General features: G+C 38.4%; 4 non-coding genes across 4 annotated transcripts; all 4 read left to right on the top strand.

Moving 5' to 3' along the window:
- The first annotated feature begins 5,668 nt into the window (after positions 1 to 5,668).
- Positions 5,669 to 5,875, top strand: LOC142366989 (small nucleolar RNA U3). The gene has a single exon (XR_012766966.1). It is a non-coding gene; the product is annotated as a small nucleolar RNA U3 (small nucleolar RNA).
- Positions 5,876 to 8,348: 2,473 nt separating this feature from the next.
- LOC142366977 (small nucleolar RNA U3) lies at positions 8,349 to 8,555 on the top strand. Its single transcript, XR_012766955.1, has one exon. It is a non-coding gene; the product is annotated as a small nucleolar RNA U3 (small nucleolar RNA).
- A 1,471-nt stretch (positions 8,556 to 10,026) lies between these two features.
- Positions 10,027 to 10,233, top strand: LOC142366982 (small nucleolar RNA U3). The gene has a single exon (XR_012766959.1). It is a non-coding gene; the product is annotated as a small nucleolar RNA U3 (small nucleolar RNA).
- A 6,639-nt stretch (positions 10,234 to 16,872) lies between these two features.
- LOC142366981 (small nucleolar RNA U3) lies at positions 16,873 to 17,079 on the top strand. Its single transcript, XR_012766958.1, has one exon. It is a non-coding gene; the product is annotated as a small nucleolar RNA U3 (small nucleolar RNA).
- Positions 17,080 to 18,218: the final 1,139 nt, after the last annotated feature.

The following is an 18,218-nucleotide window of genomic DNA, read 5'->3' as shown; positions in this document are numbered from 1 at the left end:
TACTGATAAGAGCTGAATATGTAAAGGGAATTTTAGAGTCAAAATTCTACATTTATTCAAAACTTCATTTCATTAACAGCCCTTTTATTTTCACAAAAAGGACTTTAAAAACTGACTGTGATCCATTCAACAAACTGCCCACAAATAAATCAGGCAAACCACTTTTTCACTTCCTTAAAAAACAGTACATAATTGTACATTTCTAACAAGATGCTGCAGTTGTTCCACACACATTGCTGGTGAAGAAATAATTGGTGCTGATTCTCACAGTTCATCCATCTGATAACACCTTAATTAGAATTAGGCTACTTCCTATGTTTCTTTTTTGTTTCAGTTCCTGTTCCAATCACCTGCCTTCGGTTATGGCCCCAGATAACCCCGTACACTCTTTTAAAATGTTAATTTCTTTCAAGTACTCATTCGAATATGAATTTCCACAGTGTTTGATTGAGTGTTTGTTTATGTTTTGATCTTCAGTTTTTGGATTTTTTACCCCCGTTCGGATTTGTTTGCTTGATTTTTCAACGATTGTCCCAAATTAACCTTTGCCCTTTGGACTTTCAACACGCTCTGATTCTCTTTCTCTGCCCAGTCATGCCATGAATTTAAAGATTATGTTTCTCACCCAAACAAATGTAATATGTAAAGTTTTGTTGCAAGTAACCAGAAAATGACGCAATTATTTCTGATCTAGTTGATCTGACAACAATATCTTCACAGCTTGAAAAGCTGTCAAAATTCCTTCAAGAATGCATCACATTAGAAAGTATCTAAGAGCTTTCTCTTGACGGCTTTTGACAGTCATTTCAATAAGGAGAGATTTTTTACAATTTTTTTTGTTTGCAGTCATCAGAAAACGTTTGGTGTACAAAGAAAGGAGTGGCAGGGAAGTGGTGGCAAACCGAAGCGGCAAGAAAGACTGAATGAAACATATCAGATCTCCCTTATGGAACCTTTACCAAAACTTCATATTAATGATAGAAATTTAGCTGAGCTGCTATATTCTTATGAACTAAAAGTGTAAGTGTAATGGGTGGATTGCACACTGTTAGACCTCTGTTAAACACTGCTGCTCCGCTCTTTGACTCAATGAAAAATGATTGAATGGTGAGTTGCTGAGTAGGAGTCATTTTGATGCAGTGTGGTCCTGTTTGAAAGGTTTCATTTTAGGGGCAGTTACTTCAATGTTAACTTTCTGTTTCTTAGCTGTTTCTATCCTGTAAAATGTTTTACTGGAAGTGTGTCAGGTTTGAAAAGCAATATGATTGACGCCTATTGTCTATCTACCTTTGATTTCCAAAACCTCTTCCAGCTTTCAGGCACAGGATGTTTTTTCAAGGATGAGAGTAAAAGTGCGTGTGCTTGTGTGTGTGTGTGTGTGTGTGTGTGTGTGTGTGTGTGTGTGTGTGTGTAGGAGTGTGTGTGTGTGTATGTTGGCTGACTGTGATATTAGACAGAAATTTCCAACGTAGCAACGTTGGGAATTAGGTGTCAAGTCAGTGATTGTTCTCCTTCATATTACCCTGAGTAATGTGCACACATGCAGCAGAAATAAAGTGTTTTCGATCATGAGTGAAAAAAAACACCACACTCTTAACATTAGGTATGTCAACTAGTTGTACCACATGATCATTATTAGTAAGATAGATTTTAGCCTCCTTCTCACATTTCCCACAAAGATAAAAAAGTCCTTGTAGTGCTCCAGCAACAAACAAATTTAATGTTAAAATTTTAAGCAACTCCAAGGTTATGGTGAGGTTGTTCTCAAATTCGCTGTCACTAATGAGTTTTAGACTTTAAGCAAACCAAACCTAAAATATCAAAATAAAGATGTACTTGACCTCTGTTAGTCTGTGTATCAAAACTAATCTGTGTGTGTGGGTTGGAAAGCAAACTCGTTGGTAAATTGAAAATTTTGCCTTTCAGCTCTTTTAACTATAACAAACCAGTACAGCTTTTTCCATTTCAATGGATCATCTAAATAAAAGCTTTGAGTATTTCGAGTATTTTATACAGTATAGCACTGTTTTCTTTCCTCTTCATTCGCAGAGGAAGAGGCTGTTTCTATTTCGATGTTTTCTGTAACTCAAGCAGATTGCATGAAAAGGGTTTCTGGCAGTAATTCTTTCTAAAATGTCACAATAAAAATGGCTGCTTTCACATGAAACCTCAGTGTTGCCACACACTAACCTTTGTAAAATGCCAAAACAAAAGAGAAAGAGAAGTGCAATAAGTATCATATACCATGATGTAAGAGCCAGAGTTGCGTGTTAATAACTGGAATAGGTAGTATTGCAGAAAACATTAGCAGATGAGTGGACAAAGCATCTGTCTGTTATTGTTATGAACGCACCACCGTTGTCAATTGTAGTCACACCTAAAACCTGCCCGCAGCTATCCATATAAGACAATGAATGGCTAAAACGTTTTGGTTCCAGCCACAAACATAGAGCTTTGAGTATGGTTAGATGGACTCTGTTGTGGTTTACAGTGTCAATTGCAGTATTGAGGACAAGATGATTGTCAGAGGCCATAAGGAGGTCATTGATCACTTTAAATATTGCAGTGTCAGTTCTCTGCGGTGTATTCGAAATTGAGACAGAAATACTTAATTTTTTTTTCTTCAAACAGGCAGTTTTTTTTGCATCTAAACTGATCTAGTCAAAGTTTTTGTTTGATTTTCCTTGAATGTGATCAGATAGTGCTTGAGTGTTATAATGTCAAACAATTTTCTGAAAATGCTGCTGTGGTCATGTCTCATTCACCTGGAAATGTGAAGATACACCGATCAGCCATAACATGACCACCTGCCTAATATAGAATGTGCTCTGCTCATCCTGCCAAAAGTGATCTGACCTGAAAAGGATTCTTGAAGCCCTGTGGGTTGTGGGGAGGGTCTTTGTGTATTGTGAGATCCCATCAGATTGGTATCTGGAGAGTTTAGAGACCTCAGGCTTTTTGACATGCATTTTAGCACTCTAAGCTGTTTTTGCAAGGCTCAGTGCTGTCCCTCTGGGAAAAGCTGCTTGTTATGGGAGTGGCGTTGCCATACTGTATGACTGTGGGGTCTGATTGCTCTGCAGAAAACACTAGATCAAGATGAGTGCTGCTGACTTTAACTGTCAGTGGTCATTGTGTTATGGCTGATCCTTGTATGTTTATGAAGCATCTTTCCAGCATTAGGTTCTTTCCAGTTTTATTTTTTTTTTTACAAATGCTTCACTTCAAAGTGCCAACTGAAAAAAAAAATTAAGCTTTATTGGATGGAACGATTTTAGAGAGTTGTGTCTTTGTGATTCACAGAAGTTCACAAGGAAGAACATAGCACTTGACCTGTTAAGTTGTCTTTTTAAAACCTTTTTCATTAGAAAGAGGTGATGTGTTTAACACTGCCAATATGTTCAGGCTACATCAGTAAAAACAAACACAAAAAAACCATGAAAGTCGCAAAAGTATGAACATTTTTCATTTTTGAACAACATTGCTCAGTTGCTCACACAGCCTGAGTACAATAGTTGACATCTAAAATGTACTAAAAGTTGCAATTAAAAGAAAAGACCAGCTGTTATTATTCAGAATACGTTCCCACATGGATTGAATATGTAGAAAATCAAAAGATAAATAAATACAGAAGAAAAAAAAACTAAAGATGGAATCAGGTTGATTTTTCTTTTACTTAAGCTTTTTGATAATGTGGTTGGCACCTTTTTTCTTTCCACTGTTGTTTATCTAAATACTTTTATTCTATCATTCACAAAATACAACTGGATGTAAAAAGCACATTAATCTTTCAACCACCATTGGAGTTTTAATGAGCTCTCATTTGAACTTCATAAAGCAGAGTTTTACAAAGTATTATTGGTAATTTGGTATAAATATATATAATTTTGATAAATACTTGCCTTGTGAGTTAGTATTAGAGCTAATTTTGGCTTTGCTCCACTTCAAAACAGAAAACACGTTTGTCAGTGATGATTTTGTTGCTATCTGAAAACCCAGAAGTTGTCTGTGGATATAAGATATCAGCCAGGTCAAGATACAGTCTGATTAGAATCTTTGTCACTTAGTCATTTCCAGCAGTAGAACTATCGCTCCCTCGCCTTTACACAATCTCCTCTCTGAAGTGCCAGCTAACAATTCATAGCTAAACTGTTGATATGCATAGTAGCTTACAGATGTGTTTCATCGTCTTCTTCCTTTTTTGTTTATTATAGCTGTAGAGGTAAGTCCAATTAGTTTTGAAGGCAGGTTTTCAGTGTCATATTTGAATAAAGATCAAGAAGCCAAAATTGTGCTATCAATGGTGGGATGGATGTATTTCCTTTCTGGCATAAAATATGGTCCAGTGTTTCCTACTCTAAACGAGAATATGTGTTCCATAGCTTCTCCCAAAGCAAAAGAAAAAAGGTAACATTGTTTCTTGTCATCAGTCAGATTTAGTTAAAAACATTTTGTGATATGCGACTTTAGAAACATGTTATAGCACTTCCTGGTCACAATATAGTCTGATTAGAGGAGGTGTGTCTTTATGATCTACAAGAGCTCACCAGGAGTAAAAATCCCCGTCTGTAGAAACAAGATGCCAAACAGCCTCCAGATAAAAAGATTACATTGTAGCCAAGATAAAAGTTGCTTGAGCTGCACAAACAACTCCTAAATTACAGCTATTGGCTTTTTCAAATCAGCTAAAATAAATATGCAAATCCAAGTCAATGAAACCGCAGATTTAATGTAGCTTGATAACAAAACCATGGAAACATCCATCCATTTTCTATACACGCTTAATCCAATTTAGGGCCGCAGGGGGGCTGGAGCCTATCCCAGCTGTCATTGGACGAGAGGCTGGGTACACCCTGGACAGGTCACCAGTCCATCACAGGGCCACACAGAGACAAAAAAGACACACAACCATGCACGCTCACACTCACTCCTAGGGACAATTTAGGGTCACCAATTAACCTGACATGCATGTTTGTGGAGGGTGGGTGGAAGCTGGAGTACCCAGAGAGACCCCACGCATACACAGGGAGAACATGCAAACTCCACACAGAAAGGCCCCAGCTGGGAATTGAACCTGCAACCCTCCTGCTGTGAGGCGACAGTGCTAACCAGCTATGGAAACGGTGGACGCCTAAAGAAAGTGACTGTGTTGCATAAGCCTACTTTTTCCTGAATGTGTTGGAAAAGTAGGTGTACCCACATTCCACCTTCATGTTTTTCATATAATTATCAACTTTTAGAGCTCTTATCTGAAAGTTGAATTAACATGATATGGTTGCAATGAATGTCAAAGTGATTTAATGGAACTAAATTGAACATTTAGGTGTTTATCAAGGTTGAATTTTCTTCAAATTTCCATGTATGATTGGATTTTAAAACCATAAACATACTATCTGTCAGATGTTTTATTCTCCCTTTAAATAAGCTTCATAAAGCAGAGGTGTAAAGAGCTGCATTGACCATTTTTGTGCTAATTTGGTTGAAGTTTATGCTACATTTTGATTAAAACCTGCCTTGTTGGCTTTGCTCCACTTCAAAACAGAACAGCTGTCTGTGGCTGAGCCTCTAATCACGTTAGAGGAGGAGTCTTTCTGAAAGCCAGGAGCTCACCAGGAGCAAAAACCCATGACTGTAGAAACAAGATGCCAAACAACAGCCAAAGCACACTAAGACTATACTTTCAGGGATCATTTCTTTAGTTTCTGACTTGAGGAATGTGTTTCTAAAGAGTGTTGTCTCGCTGCCCACAATGATGAGTGAAGATGTTTCCTTCAGAGCAGGAAGCTGGTGAGAAGATCCAGTGTCTTCTTCACTGTTGGTGACTGTTCAGTGTTGCTGCTTGTTCCACTGATGGAGGAAGCATTGTCTGAGTGGACAGAAAAAAAACACATAATAATTAAGTGTTAATTTTTTTTTGTGCAGTATTGGTATTGTTTTTCAAAATAAAAAACCTTAGCAGTGTGAGAGGGAAATCAATGACAAGCTTTTATCTGATAGAAGGGCTTCTGTTTTGTGTTTTCCTGCAAATGGACAGCTGACAATTTATTTTCTGTCTTTTCAGAGCCTTTTTTTTATGCTGACCTCCACAGCACGTTTGTATGTCTAGTATTGAGTTTTGTCGCTTATCAACCCCAGTGAAATTCGGTTAAGTTTAATTTAACATTTTAGAATTGTGGTGACTGTTTTAGTTTGTTGTAAAGAATAAAAACAACGCTGCTTGTTGTGATGTGATTTTCAGCTTTCATAAAATCATGTTTTTATCTTTAAATGTGTCCATTTTTAAATGAGACCTGTTCAGACAGTCTGATTAGAACAGGTTTGTCTTTTTTGGTTTACAGGAGTTCACTGTGATCTTTAAGAACTGTTAGTGACTGTTCAGTGCATCTTACGCTGAAGGAGGAAGCATGGAGAGAGTGGATGATCAACATTAAGAAACAAATGAAAAATGAAAGAGACTGATTATCAAGTCTGTTCATTCTGTCTTTGTAGCACACATGAAGTCATCCAGAGTTTGGATTTCTGCCTCTTCTCTGTTGAATACACACTCTGACTGCTCGAGTCTCTGCACTATCAGCAGCCCTGAAAAAACTATTCCCTCCCAGAGTTTTAAAAAAAGTTGTTTTTGTTGGTAAGATAACTCATACTGTTGAAGTATCCACTCTCAGAAATAAAGAGAGTAAATGTTGCATGTTCCTCCATCTTTCAAAAGCTTTTTCTTCACTCTGATTCAGTCAGGTCAAGATGGAAATATCAAAGAAATAACCTCACATTTGTGGTCAGATTTGCTTTGGCATTTCTTCATCGATGACTTGCCTTATTTATACTCAAACTTTAGTTGAAAGCTGAAACTCTAATAAACACCACTTGAAATATCTCACTGTTTTATCAGACAACTCTGACATTAAGTCGATTCATCACTTGTTTTTTATTCCTACTTTTTATTACTCCTCTACTTTTCTCTTCCATTTCTATTATTTTTGATTTTGTACCAAGCGGTCAGTCACTTGGGTCCTGCTGGTTATTCCAGGCCTCCTGTGTTCACATAATGCATGTTTTTCCTATTTATACCTGAATAGTCAGAGCAGAGGAGGAATGTTCTCTCCTCCATCAACTATTGTCCTGTTCTGTTGTTTTCAGTCTAAGTTAGAAATGGAGTAGGATTAGGTGGTTGCTTCTGTTAGTCTGTTTGTAAGATTATCTAAAGAGTTTATGGATGGTAGCATTCAATTTTACTGGATTGTGTCATTGCACATCTCTGGTTCTGGATTTTTCTTTTTTTAATTCTTCATTACACTCGTGACATTGGCCATTTTACCTCAGGTATTTACATATGAAACTGAAATAATGATGATGATTGAGTTTTTTTAGAAGTGGGAATTCTAAGAGTGTATTTGTATCAGTTGAGTCTGGGGTTGTGTCCAGTCCTGTTTTAGTTCTGGTTTCATTTGTTATGGGGAATCTGCTTTAATGTAGTTTAAGCATGACTCTGACCACACACCGTATCCCTGTTCAAGGCCTTCTTCTTATTTGGTTTGTTTTGGCTCTTATCTACTATTTTTGTTGAACATTTGGTGATTATTTAGTTGTGTGTATCAAACTTTAATACAACAGGCATGTAGGATGTTATCGAACATTTTTTAGTGCATTTGAATTTTAGCTCCGATTTAAAACAAAAAGTCCTCTGAGGGCACAAGAAATATAGAAATTGGTTGATCTGGGTTATGAGTACAATGAGAAACCCTGACAGTATTTCAACATTGTTTGCCAGTAAAACCAGTATACCAAAACCATATGCTTGTATGGGTGCCTTGGCAGCTTATCAACATAAACTGGGTCAAGAATAGGTCAGCTGTCAGCCACAAAACCTTTCATTTATGTCATTTTCCCTCTTTCTCCACCATATTTCCTATCAATATGTTTATTGTCTGTCTCTGTACGTTCAATTTGAAGGCAAAGGGTACCCCTAAAGCTGTGTTTTTCTTATGCACAAACTGCTCTAAATTGACATTTTTCAATGTTATGACCTTTGAAGACCCACAGTGGAAGTTGGTATTTGGGGGGAATACATATCAGGTTTATTCTGTTTTATTTTCCCTTCAAATGAGCTTCATAAAGCAGAGGTGTAAAGAGCTGCATTGATCATTTTTGTGCTAATTTGGTTGAAGTTTATGCTACATTTTGATTAAAACCTGCCTTGTTGGCTTTGCTCCACTTCAAAACAGAACAGCTGTCTGTGGCTGAGCTTCTAATCACGTTAGAGGAGGAGTCTTTCTGAAAGCCAGGAGCTCACCAGGAGCAAAAACCCATGACTGTAGAAACAAGATGCCAAACAACAGCCAAAGCAAACTAAGACTATACTTTCAGGGATCATTTCTTTAGTTTCTGACTTGAGGAATGTGTTTCTAAAGAGTGTGGTCTCGCTGCCCACGATGATGAGTGAAGATGTTTCCTCCAGAGCAGGAAGCTGGTGAGAAGATCCAGTGTCTTCTTCACTGTTGGTGACTGTTCAGTGTTGCTGCTTGTTCCACTGATGGAGGAAACATTGTCTGAGTGGTGTTTCATCTCGTTTAATTTTATATATATTGGTGTAACATTGTTTATACTTATATCAATTGTTAAATCAGCAAATACCTCTGGAAGCAGTTGGTGAAACACTAAAACAAAGACTATGTTTTAATCTTCCTTTTTTTTTATTTAAAGCCAGACCTGCTCAGGACACATCATTATTAGAAGATTGTTTTTTTCTGATCTGCAGCAGCTAACAAGGAAGAGTGCTCCGCAGTGCTCCAGTGTCTTTTTTGTCCGGTTCTTTTTCCATAAAGTTCTGCTGTAGAGTACGTTTTACTGCTCAGCTTATTGTGCACCGTAACTGATGCTGTTTCTTCCTTTCTGTATCTTCTGAGTGATTGGTTTCCTTATGTCAATAAATTTTTTTTCCATCTAAAATACTGATAAAAAGATTACATTGTAGCCAAAATAAAGTTGCTTGATTGTCCCTGAGCTGCACAAACAACTCCTGAATTACAGCTGTTGGGTTTTTCAAATCAGCTAAAATAAATATGCAAATCCAAGTCAATGAAACCGCAGATTTAATATAGCTTGATAACAAAACTATGGAAACATCCATCCATTTTCTATACCCGCTTAATCCAATTTAGGGCCGCGGGGGGGCAGGAGCCTATCCCAGCCGTCATTGGACGAGAGGCTGGGTACACCCTGGACAGGTCGCCAGTCCATCACAGGGCCACACAGAGACAAACAAGACACACAACCATGCACGCTCACTCCTAGGCACAATTTAGGGTCAACAATTAACCTGACATGCATGTTTCTGGAGGGTGGGTGGAAGCTGGAGTACCCAGAGAGACGCCACGCATACACAGGGAGAACATGCAAACTCCACACAGAAAGGCCCCAGCTGGGAATCAAACCTGCAACCCTCCTGCTGTGAGGCGACAGTGCTAACCAGCTATGGAAACAGTGGACGCTTCAAGAAAGTGACTGTGTTGCATAAGCCTACTTTTTCCTGAATGTGTTGGAAAAGTAGGTGTACCCACATTCCACCCTCATGTTTTTCATATAATTATCAACTTTAAAGCTCTTATCTGAAAGTTGAATTAACATGATGTGGTTGCCACGAATGTCAAAGTGATTTAATGGAACTAAATTGAACATTAAGGTCTTTATCAAGGTTGATTTTTTTTTTCAAATTTCCATGTATGATTGGATTTTAAAACCATAAACATACTATCTGTCAGATGTTTTATCCTCCCTTCAAATGAGCTTCATAGAGCAGAGGTGTAAAGAGCTGCATTGATCATTTTTGTGCTAATTTGGTCGAAGTTTATGCTACATTTTGATTAAAACCTGCTTTGTTGGCTTTGCTCCACTTCAAAACAGAACAGCTGTCTGTGGCTGAGCCTCTAATCACGTTAGAGGAGGAGTCTTTCTGAAAGCCAGGAGCTCACCAGGAGCAAAAACCCATGACTGTAGAAACAAGATGCCAAACAACAGCCAACGCAAACTAAGACTATACTTTCAGGGATCATTTCTTTAGTTTCTGACTTGAGGAATGTATTTCTAAAGAGTGTGGTCTCGCTGCCCACGATGATGAGTGAAGATGTTTCCTTCAGAGCAGGAAGCTGGTGAGAAGATCCAGTGTCTTCTTCACTGTTGGTGACTGTTCAGTGTTGCTGCTTGTTCCACTGATGGAGGAAACATTGTCTGAGTGGACAGAAAACAAAACACAGAATAATTAAGTGTTAATTTATTTCATCCAGTAGGCTACTGGTATTGTTTTTCAAAATAAATAACCTTTACATTGTGACAAGATATCAATAACAAGCTTTTATCTGATAGTAGAAGTTATGTTTCATGTTTTCCTCCAAATGGACAGCTTACAATTTATTTTCTGTCTCTTCAGAGCCTTTTCTTTTAATGCTGACCTCCACAGCACGTTTGTATGTCTAGTACTGAGCATTCGTCCATTATCAATCCCAGTGAAATTCTGACTTGTTGTTACTGTTTTAGTTTGTTGTAAAGAAAAAACAACTACACTGCTTGTTGTGATGTGATTATCAGCTTTCATAAAATCACGTTTTTATCTTTAAATGTGACCATTTTAAAATGAGACCTGTTCAGACAGTCTGATTAGAACAGGTTTGTCTTTTTTGGTTTACAGGAGTTCACTGTGATCTTTAAGAACTGTTGCTGACTGTGAGCTGAAGCTCTAATAAACATCACTCAAAACATTTCACTGTTTTATCAGACAACTCTGACATTAAGTCGATTCATCCCTTGTTTTTTATTCCTACTTTTTATTACTCCTCTACTTTTCTCTTCCATTTCTATTATTTTTGATTTTGTACCAAGCGGTCAGTCACTTGGGTCCTGCTGGTAATTCCAGGCCTCCTGTGTTCACATAATGCATGTTTTTCCTATTTATACCTGAATAGTCAGAGCAGAGGAGGAATGTTCTCTCCTCCATCAACTATTGTCCTGTTCTGTTGTTTTCAGTCTAAGTTAGAAATGGAGTAGGATTAGGTGGTTGCTTCTGTTAGTCTGTTTGTAAGATTATTTAAAGAGTTTATGGATGGTAGCATTCAATTTTACTGGATTGTGTCATTGCACATCTCTGGTTCTGCATTTTTCTTTTTTAAGTCTTCATTACACTCGTGACATCGGTCATTTTACCTCTGGTATTTACATATGAAACTGAAATAATGATGATGATTGGGTTTTTTTTTTCTCAGTCTTTATAGAAGTGGGAATTCTGTTTTGTTTTCAAATATATTTATTGTGAAACATTTCTTTCAACAAGGCACTTGGTCTGACATTAACATGTTTCTTTTAAGAAAATTTGACATATACATAACAACAAAAAAGGCATTGTGACAACATCTATAATAGAAATAAAAATAATAAAAACACAAACAATAGCGTTAACACAAAAATAATAATACTGAAAATAAAAGACAATAGACAGTAGTTGTCCGCTGTAAGAAATTAAACATGAAAAACAAGACCTACAAGACATAAAGGACAAGCCCCCCACCCCCTCCCCCTCCCCCTCCCCCTCCCAAACCCAAGTCCCACCCCCCTCCACCACCACCCCCCACCTCCCCTAGGAGTGCCCCGCAGTTGGTCATGTTAGTCAGTTATTGAATCAAGGTAAGAGACCAGTGGTTCCCAAATTTTTTCAAACTCCCTCAACTTATCTGTTAGGATGAATCTGATTCTCTCCAGGTGGAGGGTATTGGTCATGTCTGATAACCAGTGTTTAAATGAGGGCACTTCTTTTCCCTTCCAATGTAGAAGGATCAGTTTCTTGGCAGTTATAACACAGTAGACGCTGTTGTGCTACATTCAGCTTTAAGAGCTCATCAGATATTCCCAAAATGATCAAAACAGGGTCTGGGATTATCTGGACTTCCAGAATCCTAGACAGGAAATGAAATATGTCACCCCAATATTTTTGTAGTTTATGGCATATGGCATTACTGTGTGATTAGGTAGCCTCTGCGCATTCACATTTCTCGCACAGTGGCGATACGTCTGGGAATATTTTATGCAACTTGGCCTTGGAGTAATGTAACCTATGTAGAATTTTAAATTGTATCAAACAGTGTTGGGTGTTAATGAAACAGTCATGTATGTGTTCAAGGCATTCTTCCCACACAAATTGAGATATTTCGGTTCCAAGTTCTGTTTCCCATATGTCCTTTAGGGCGTTCGTTTTGGGTGAACATATGCTCAGCAATGTGTCATACAGTTGAGAGATCATGGAGTGTGACCTGGCAAACATTTTAATGGAGATCTCCAAAGCATTTTGTGTTACCGTTATTATAAGATATGTTTTAACATAGTTCCTAATCTGGAGATATCTGAAGAAATTATTATTTGGTAATTTAAATTTCTCCTGGAGTTGTTGAAAAGAGGCAAATGTGCCCCTAATGTACAGATCCCCAATGTTTCCTATCCCCAACTCCCTCCACACATTGAATTCTCCAGCCAAGGTGGAGGGGATAAAGGTGGGGTTGGCTGCAATTGGCAATAGAGAGGACAGCACACTAAGGTTGAGATGCTTTTTCAGTTGTTTCCATGTCCTGATAGTGTCATGAATGATAGGGTTATTCTTGTAACATGTTTTCTTTTGATCTTCACAGGTGCTAATATAATTGCTCTTATTGAATATGGTAAACAGTCCTCACGCTCCATCTCTAGCCCATTGAAAGGCGAAGGAGCGTCCTCCAACCAGTGTCCGATAGAGCGCAACCCAGCTGCCCAATAGTAATGCTTGAAGTCGGGTAGAGCTAGCCCTCCAACAGATTTATGTTTACAGAGGTGTTCTTTTTTAATTCTATGTGTTTTATAGTTCCATATAAAGGGAAGAATAATGGAGTCTAGCTTCTTAAAGAAAGATTTAGTGAGGAATATGGGTAGGTTTTGAAAAAGGTAGAGTATCTGAGGGAGAAAAATCATTTTAATGGCATTGACTCTTCCCAGAAGGGAAATTGGTAGCGTTCTCCAAAATTGAATGTTGTGATCCAGTTTTCTTAGCAAGGCTGGGAAATTGGCCTTGTAAAGGGCGCTATAGTTCTTGGTGATTGTCACTCCTAAGTAAGTTAAATTGTCCTGGACTACACGCTAAGGAAGCTGTTTGAGCCACTCCTGATCTCCCAATCGTATTGGTAACAACTCACTTTTACCCCAATTAATCCTGTACCCAGAGAAAACTCCAAAAGAGCCAACCACCTCCAATATTGAAGGGATAGTTATTGGGGGTTCTGTAATATATAACAATATGTCATCTGCATACAAAGAGATCTTGTTCCTAGTGCATTCCGTTTCATAGCCATGTATCCTGGGATGTCCACGGATAGTTTCCGCAAGCGGTTCTATGGCTGGAGCAAAGAGCAGCGGACTAAGTGGACAACCCTGTCTAGTACCTCTACCCAGGTGGAATGGGGCAGACAGTGTCCGATTTGTAAGTATCTTAGCACAGGGGTTATTGTACAGGAGCTTGATCCAGGACAGAAATGTGTGGCCACACCCAAACTTTTCCAGGACCGCAAAGAGGTAGGGCCATTCCACCCGGTCAAATGCCTTCTCGGCATCTAGGCTAAGGATGATAAGGTCTTGTGTGGGTGGCCTATTACAGTGCATAATATCAAGGACACGTCTGAGGTTGTGAAAAGAATTTCTATTTGGGATAAACCCTGTTTGGTCCGGATGCACTAGTTTGCCCATGAAGGCATTAAGCCTCTTGGCTAGTGTCTTAGCTAGAATTTTCTGGTCAGTATTTAATAAGGAAATTGGCCTATATGAGCCCACTTCTTCTGGGTCTTTTCCTTTTTTTAATAGTAGGGTGACAGTGGCTTCAGTTAAAGTTTGCGGTAACACACCATCCTCATATGACCTGGTATATAGTGCACGCAAATATGGAACCAACAATGCTCCAAATTTTTTGTATACCTCATTACTGAGCCCGTCAGGGCCTGGGGTTTTGCCATTGTTCAGTGATCTAATAGTTGCTAGTAGCTCCTCACAGCTGATGTCTGCATTTAAGATCTTACGCTCTGCTTCACTCAAAGATGGAAGGTTGCATTTATCCAGAAATGACTGTGCTGCGTCCGGCGATGCATTATGTTCGGATGTGTATAAACGTTTGTAGAATTGCATGAATCTGTCATTAATGTCTTTATGTGAAGTGAGGGCAGGTCCCGTTCCTGAATTGATTTTATGAATTGCTCTGTCATTTTCAATTTTTCGTAATTGTCTTGCCAGTAATTTATGCGGTTTGTCACCAAATTCGAAATGTTTTTGTTTAGCAAAAACAAAGGCTCTGCTAATCTTAGCAGACAGTGTTTTATTTAGCTCGTATTTCAGTGCAGCGATCTTTGTGTGTTTTTCCAAAGAGGGTTGTTGAGCATTATCTCTGTCTAACTGATTAATTTGTTTTTCTAATTCCATTTGTTGTTCCTTATTACTCTTTTTAAGTGATGATTGAAAAGAGATAACACAGCCTCTGAAATACGCCTTAAAGGTCTCCAACAATAGTGTGGGTGAAATGTCATCTTTATCATTAGTTTCAAAGAAGAGTTTTATGTGCGTTTCTATGTATTCACAAAACTTGAGGTTTGTAAGGAGTTCTGGATTGAATCTCCAGGATTTTTGTGTGGGTAAATGCCCAGGGAGCTTAATTGCAAATGACACTGGACTATGGTCAAAAATAATAATGTTGTGGTATTTGGCATTGTAACAATAGGGCAACAATTTGCCATCAACCAGGAAGAAGTCTATCCTTGTGTAGACATTGTGTACTTTGGAATGGAAGGAGTATTCTCTACCTGAAGAATTAAAGAGCCGCCAAACATCAGATAGATTCATATTCTCTGTATATGACCTAAGGAGATTGCATGCCTTTGAGGGTTCTATTCTAATGGTAGAAGATCTATCCAGGTATGTATCTAAAACAAAATTAAAGTCACCACCAATGACTAGGCTAGTGTTGGAAATGTCTGGTATCAAATTTAGGACTTTTCTGAAAAATTCCGGGTCGTCATGGTTTGGTCCGTATATATTAAGCAAGGTCATTGGGGTGGAATGAATTTCCCCCACAACAATTACATACCTCCCATCCTTGTCAGTAATTGTGGACATTTGTTTAAAAGGAACCCCCCTTCGAATTAGAATTGCTGCACCTCTAGCTTTACGGAAAAATTTGAGTGGTATATTTGCTGTATCCACCTACATCTAAGTCTTCCGTGTGAGTCAGTCTTTAGATGTGTTTCTTGTAAAAACATAATATCCGCTTGTAATGATTTAAGATGAGCAAGCACTTTACCTCTTTTAACCGGTTCATTAATACCATTCACGTTCCATGGGCAGAAGTTTAAATTACCACCACTCTTCCCAAACTGTTTCCCAGCATGCATTATATAGATAGAATGAAGGCATACCTCAGTCTCTTCCCCTTTCTTGCTTGGTACATACGACCATAAACTAGGTAGCACTCCTTCCCACCCTGCCCCCTCTCCCCTTAGAAACATACAGACACATAGAAAAATAATAACAATAATAATAATAAAATAAAATACATATTGTCAACCTGGCAGTTAGTGCAAGATAGGAACCTTCCAAAAAGAGAATATACTCTAATTTAAACAACTAACAGTGAAAAACTCTTCATTCTAGTAACTCTGCAGTTATAGAATTCCTAACCAAACCAATTTGAATTAAACTTAAGTACTGTGGATCCTCCTAGGGATACCATGAACAATATGTGATCTTCAAAATTGTTGTCAGCCTATTGATAGGAAAAGGCAAAAATAAATAGCCATAAAAATGGCCTCCTGAAACTTAGGCTTGCTTTCTCTCTTTTTTTCTCTAGAAGTGGGAATTCTAAGAGTGTATTTGTATCAGTTGAGTCTGGGGTTGCGTCCAGTCCCGTTTTAGTTCTGGTTTCATTTGTTATGGGGAATCTGCTTTAATGTAGTTTAACCCTGACTCTGACCACACACCGTATCCCTGTTCAAGGCCTTCTTCTTATTTAGTTTGTTTTGGCTCTTATCTACTATTTTTGTTGAATATTTGGTGATTATTTAGTTGTGTGTATCAAACTTTAATACAACAGCCATGTAGGATGTTATCGAACATTTTTTAGTGCATTTGAATTTTAGCTCCGATTTAAAACAAAAAGTCCTCTGAGGGCACAAGAAATATAGAAATTGGTTGATCTGGGGTATGACTATAATGAGAAACCCTGACAGTATTTCAACATTGTTTGCCAGCAAAACCAGTATACCAAAACCATATTCTTGTATGGGTGCCTTGGAAGCTTATCAACATAAACTGGGTCAAGAATAGGTCAGCTGTCAGCCACAAAACCTTTCATTTATGTAATTGCCCCTCTTTCTCCACCACATTTCCTATCAATATGTTTATTGTCTGTCTCTGTACGTTCAATTTGAAGGAAAAGGGTACCCCTAAAGCTGTGTTTTTCTTATGCACAAACTGCTCTAAATTGACATTTTTCAACGTTATGACCTTTGAAGACCCACAGTGAAAGTTGGTATTTGGGGGAAATACATCACAGTTTTATTCTGTTTTATTCTCCCTTCAAATGAGCTTCATAAAGCAGAGGTGTAAAGAGCTTCATTGACCATTTTTGTGCTAATTTGGTTGAAGTTTATGCTACATTTTGATTAAAACCTGCCTTGTTGGCTTTGCTCCACTTCAAAACAGAACAGCTGTCTGTGGCTGAGCCTCTAATCACGTTTGAGGAGGAGTCTTTCTGAAAGCCAGGAGCTCACCAGGAGCAAAAACCCATGACTGTAGAAACAAGATGCCAAACAACAGCCAAAGCAAACTAAGACTATACTTTCAGGGATCATTTCTTTAGTTTCTGACTTGAGGAATGTGTTTCTAAAGAGTGTGGTCTCGCTGCCCACGATGATGAGTGAAGATGTTTCCTTCAGAGCAGGAAGCTGGTGAGAAGATCCAGTGTCTTCTTCACTGTTGGTGACTGTTCAGTGTTGCTGCTTGTTCCACTGATGGAGGAAACATTGTCTGAGTGGTGTGTCATCTTGTTCAGAGTTATATTTATTGGTATAATATGTTTTTTTACTGAAATAACTTGTTAAATAAGCAAATATCTGTGTAAGTAGATGGTGAAACACTAAAACAAAGATTATGACTTAACCTCACTTTCTTTTTTTTAAAGCCAGACCTGCTCAGGACGCATCATGATTAGAAGAGATGTGTTTTTCTGATCTGCATCAACTAACAAGGAAGAGTGCTCCACTTCAAACAAAAGACTCTAATAAGCAATCCAAACAAATTTAAAGAGTATTTTTTGTCCATTTCTTTTTCCACAAAGTTCTGTTGTAGAGTACGTTTTACTGCTCAGCTTATTGTGCACCGTAACTGATGCTGTTTCTTCCTTTCTGTATCTTCTGAGTGATTGGTGTCCTTATGTCAAAAAGTTTTTGTTCTATCTAAAATACTGATAAAAAGATTACATTTTAGCCAAGATAAAGTTGCTTGATTGTCCCTGAACTGCACAAACAACTCCTAAAGTACAGCTTTACAAGTCAGCTAAAATAAATATGCAAATCAAAGTCAATGAAACCGCAGATTTAATGTAGCTGGATAACAAAACTATGGAAACATCCATCCATTTTCTATACCCGCTTAATCCAATTTAGGGCCGCGGGGGGGCAGGAGCCTATCCCAGCCGTCATTGGACGAGAGGCTGGGTACACCCTGGACAGGTCGCCAGTCCATCACAGGGCCACACAGAGACAAACAAGACACACAACTATGCACGCTCACACTCACTCCTAGGGACAATTTAGAGTCACCAATAAACCTGACATGCATGTTTCTGGAGGGTGGGTGGAAGCCGGAGTACCCAGAGAGACGCCACGCATACACAGGGAGAACATGAGAACTCCACACAGAAAGGCCCCAGCTGGGAATTGAACCTGCAACCCTCCTGCTGTGAGGCGACAGTGCTAACCAGCTATGGAAACATTGGACGCCTGAAGAAAGTGACTGTGTTGCATAAGCCTACTTTTTCCTGAATGTGTTGGAAAAGTAGGTGTACCCACATTCCACCTTCATGTTTTTCATATAATTATCAACTTTAAGAGCTCTTATCTGAAAGTTGAATTAACATGATGTGGTTGCCACGAATGTCAAAGTGATTTAATGGA

The sequence above is a fragment of the Odontesthes bonariensis genome, chromosome 17 (genome assembly GCF_027942865.1).
Source record: "Odontesthes bonariensis isolate fOdoBon6 chromosome 17, fOdoBon6.hap1, whole genome shotgun sequence".
In the NCBI taxonomy this organism is placed as follows: Eukaryota; Metazoa; Chordata; class Actinopteri; order Atheriniformes; family Atherinopsidae; genus Odontesthes; species Odontesthes bonariensis.
The sequence above is the reverse complement of the archived record's forward strand: the minus strand, read 5'-3'. Positions and strand labels throughout refer to the sequence as shown.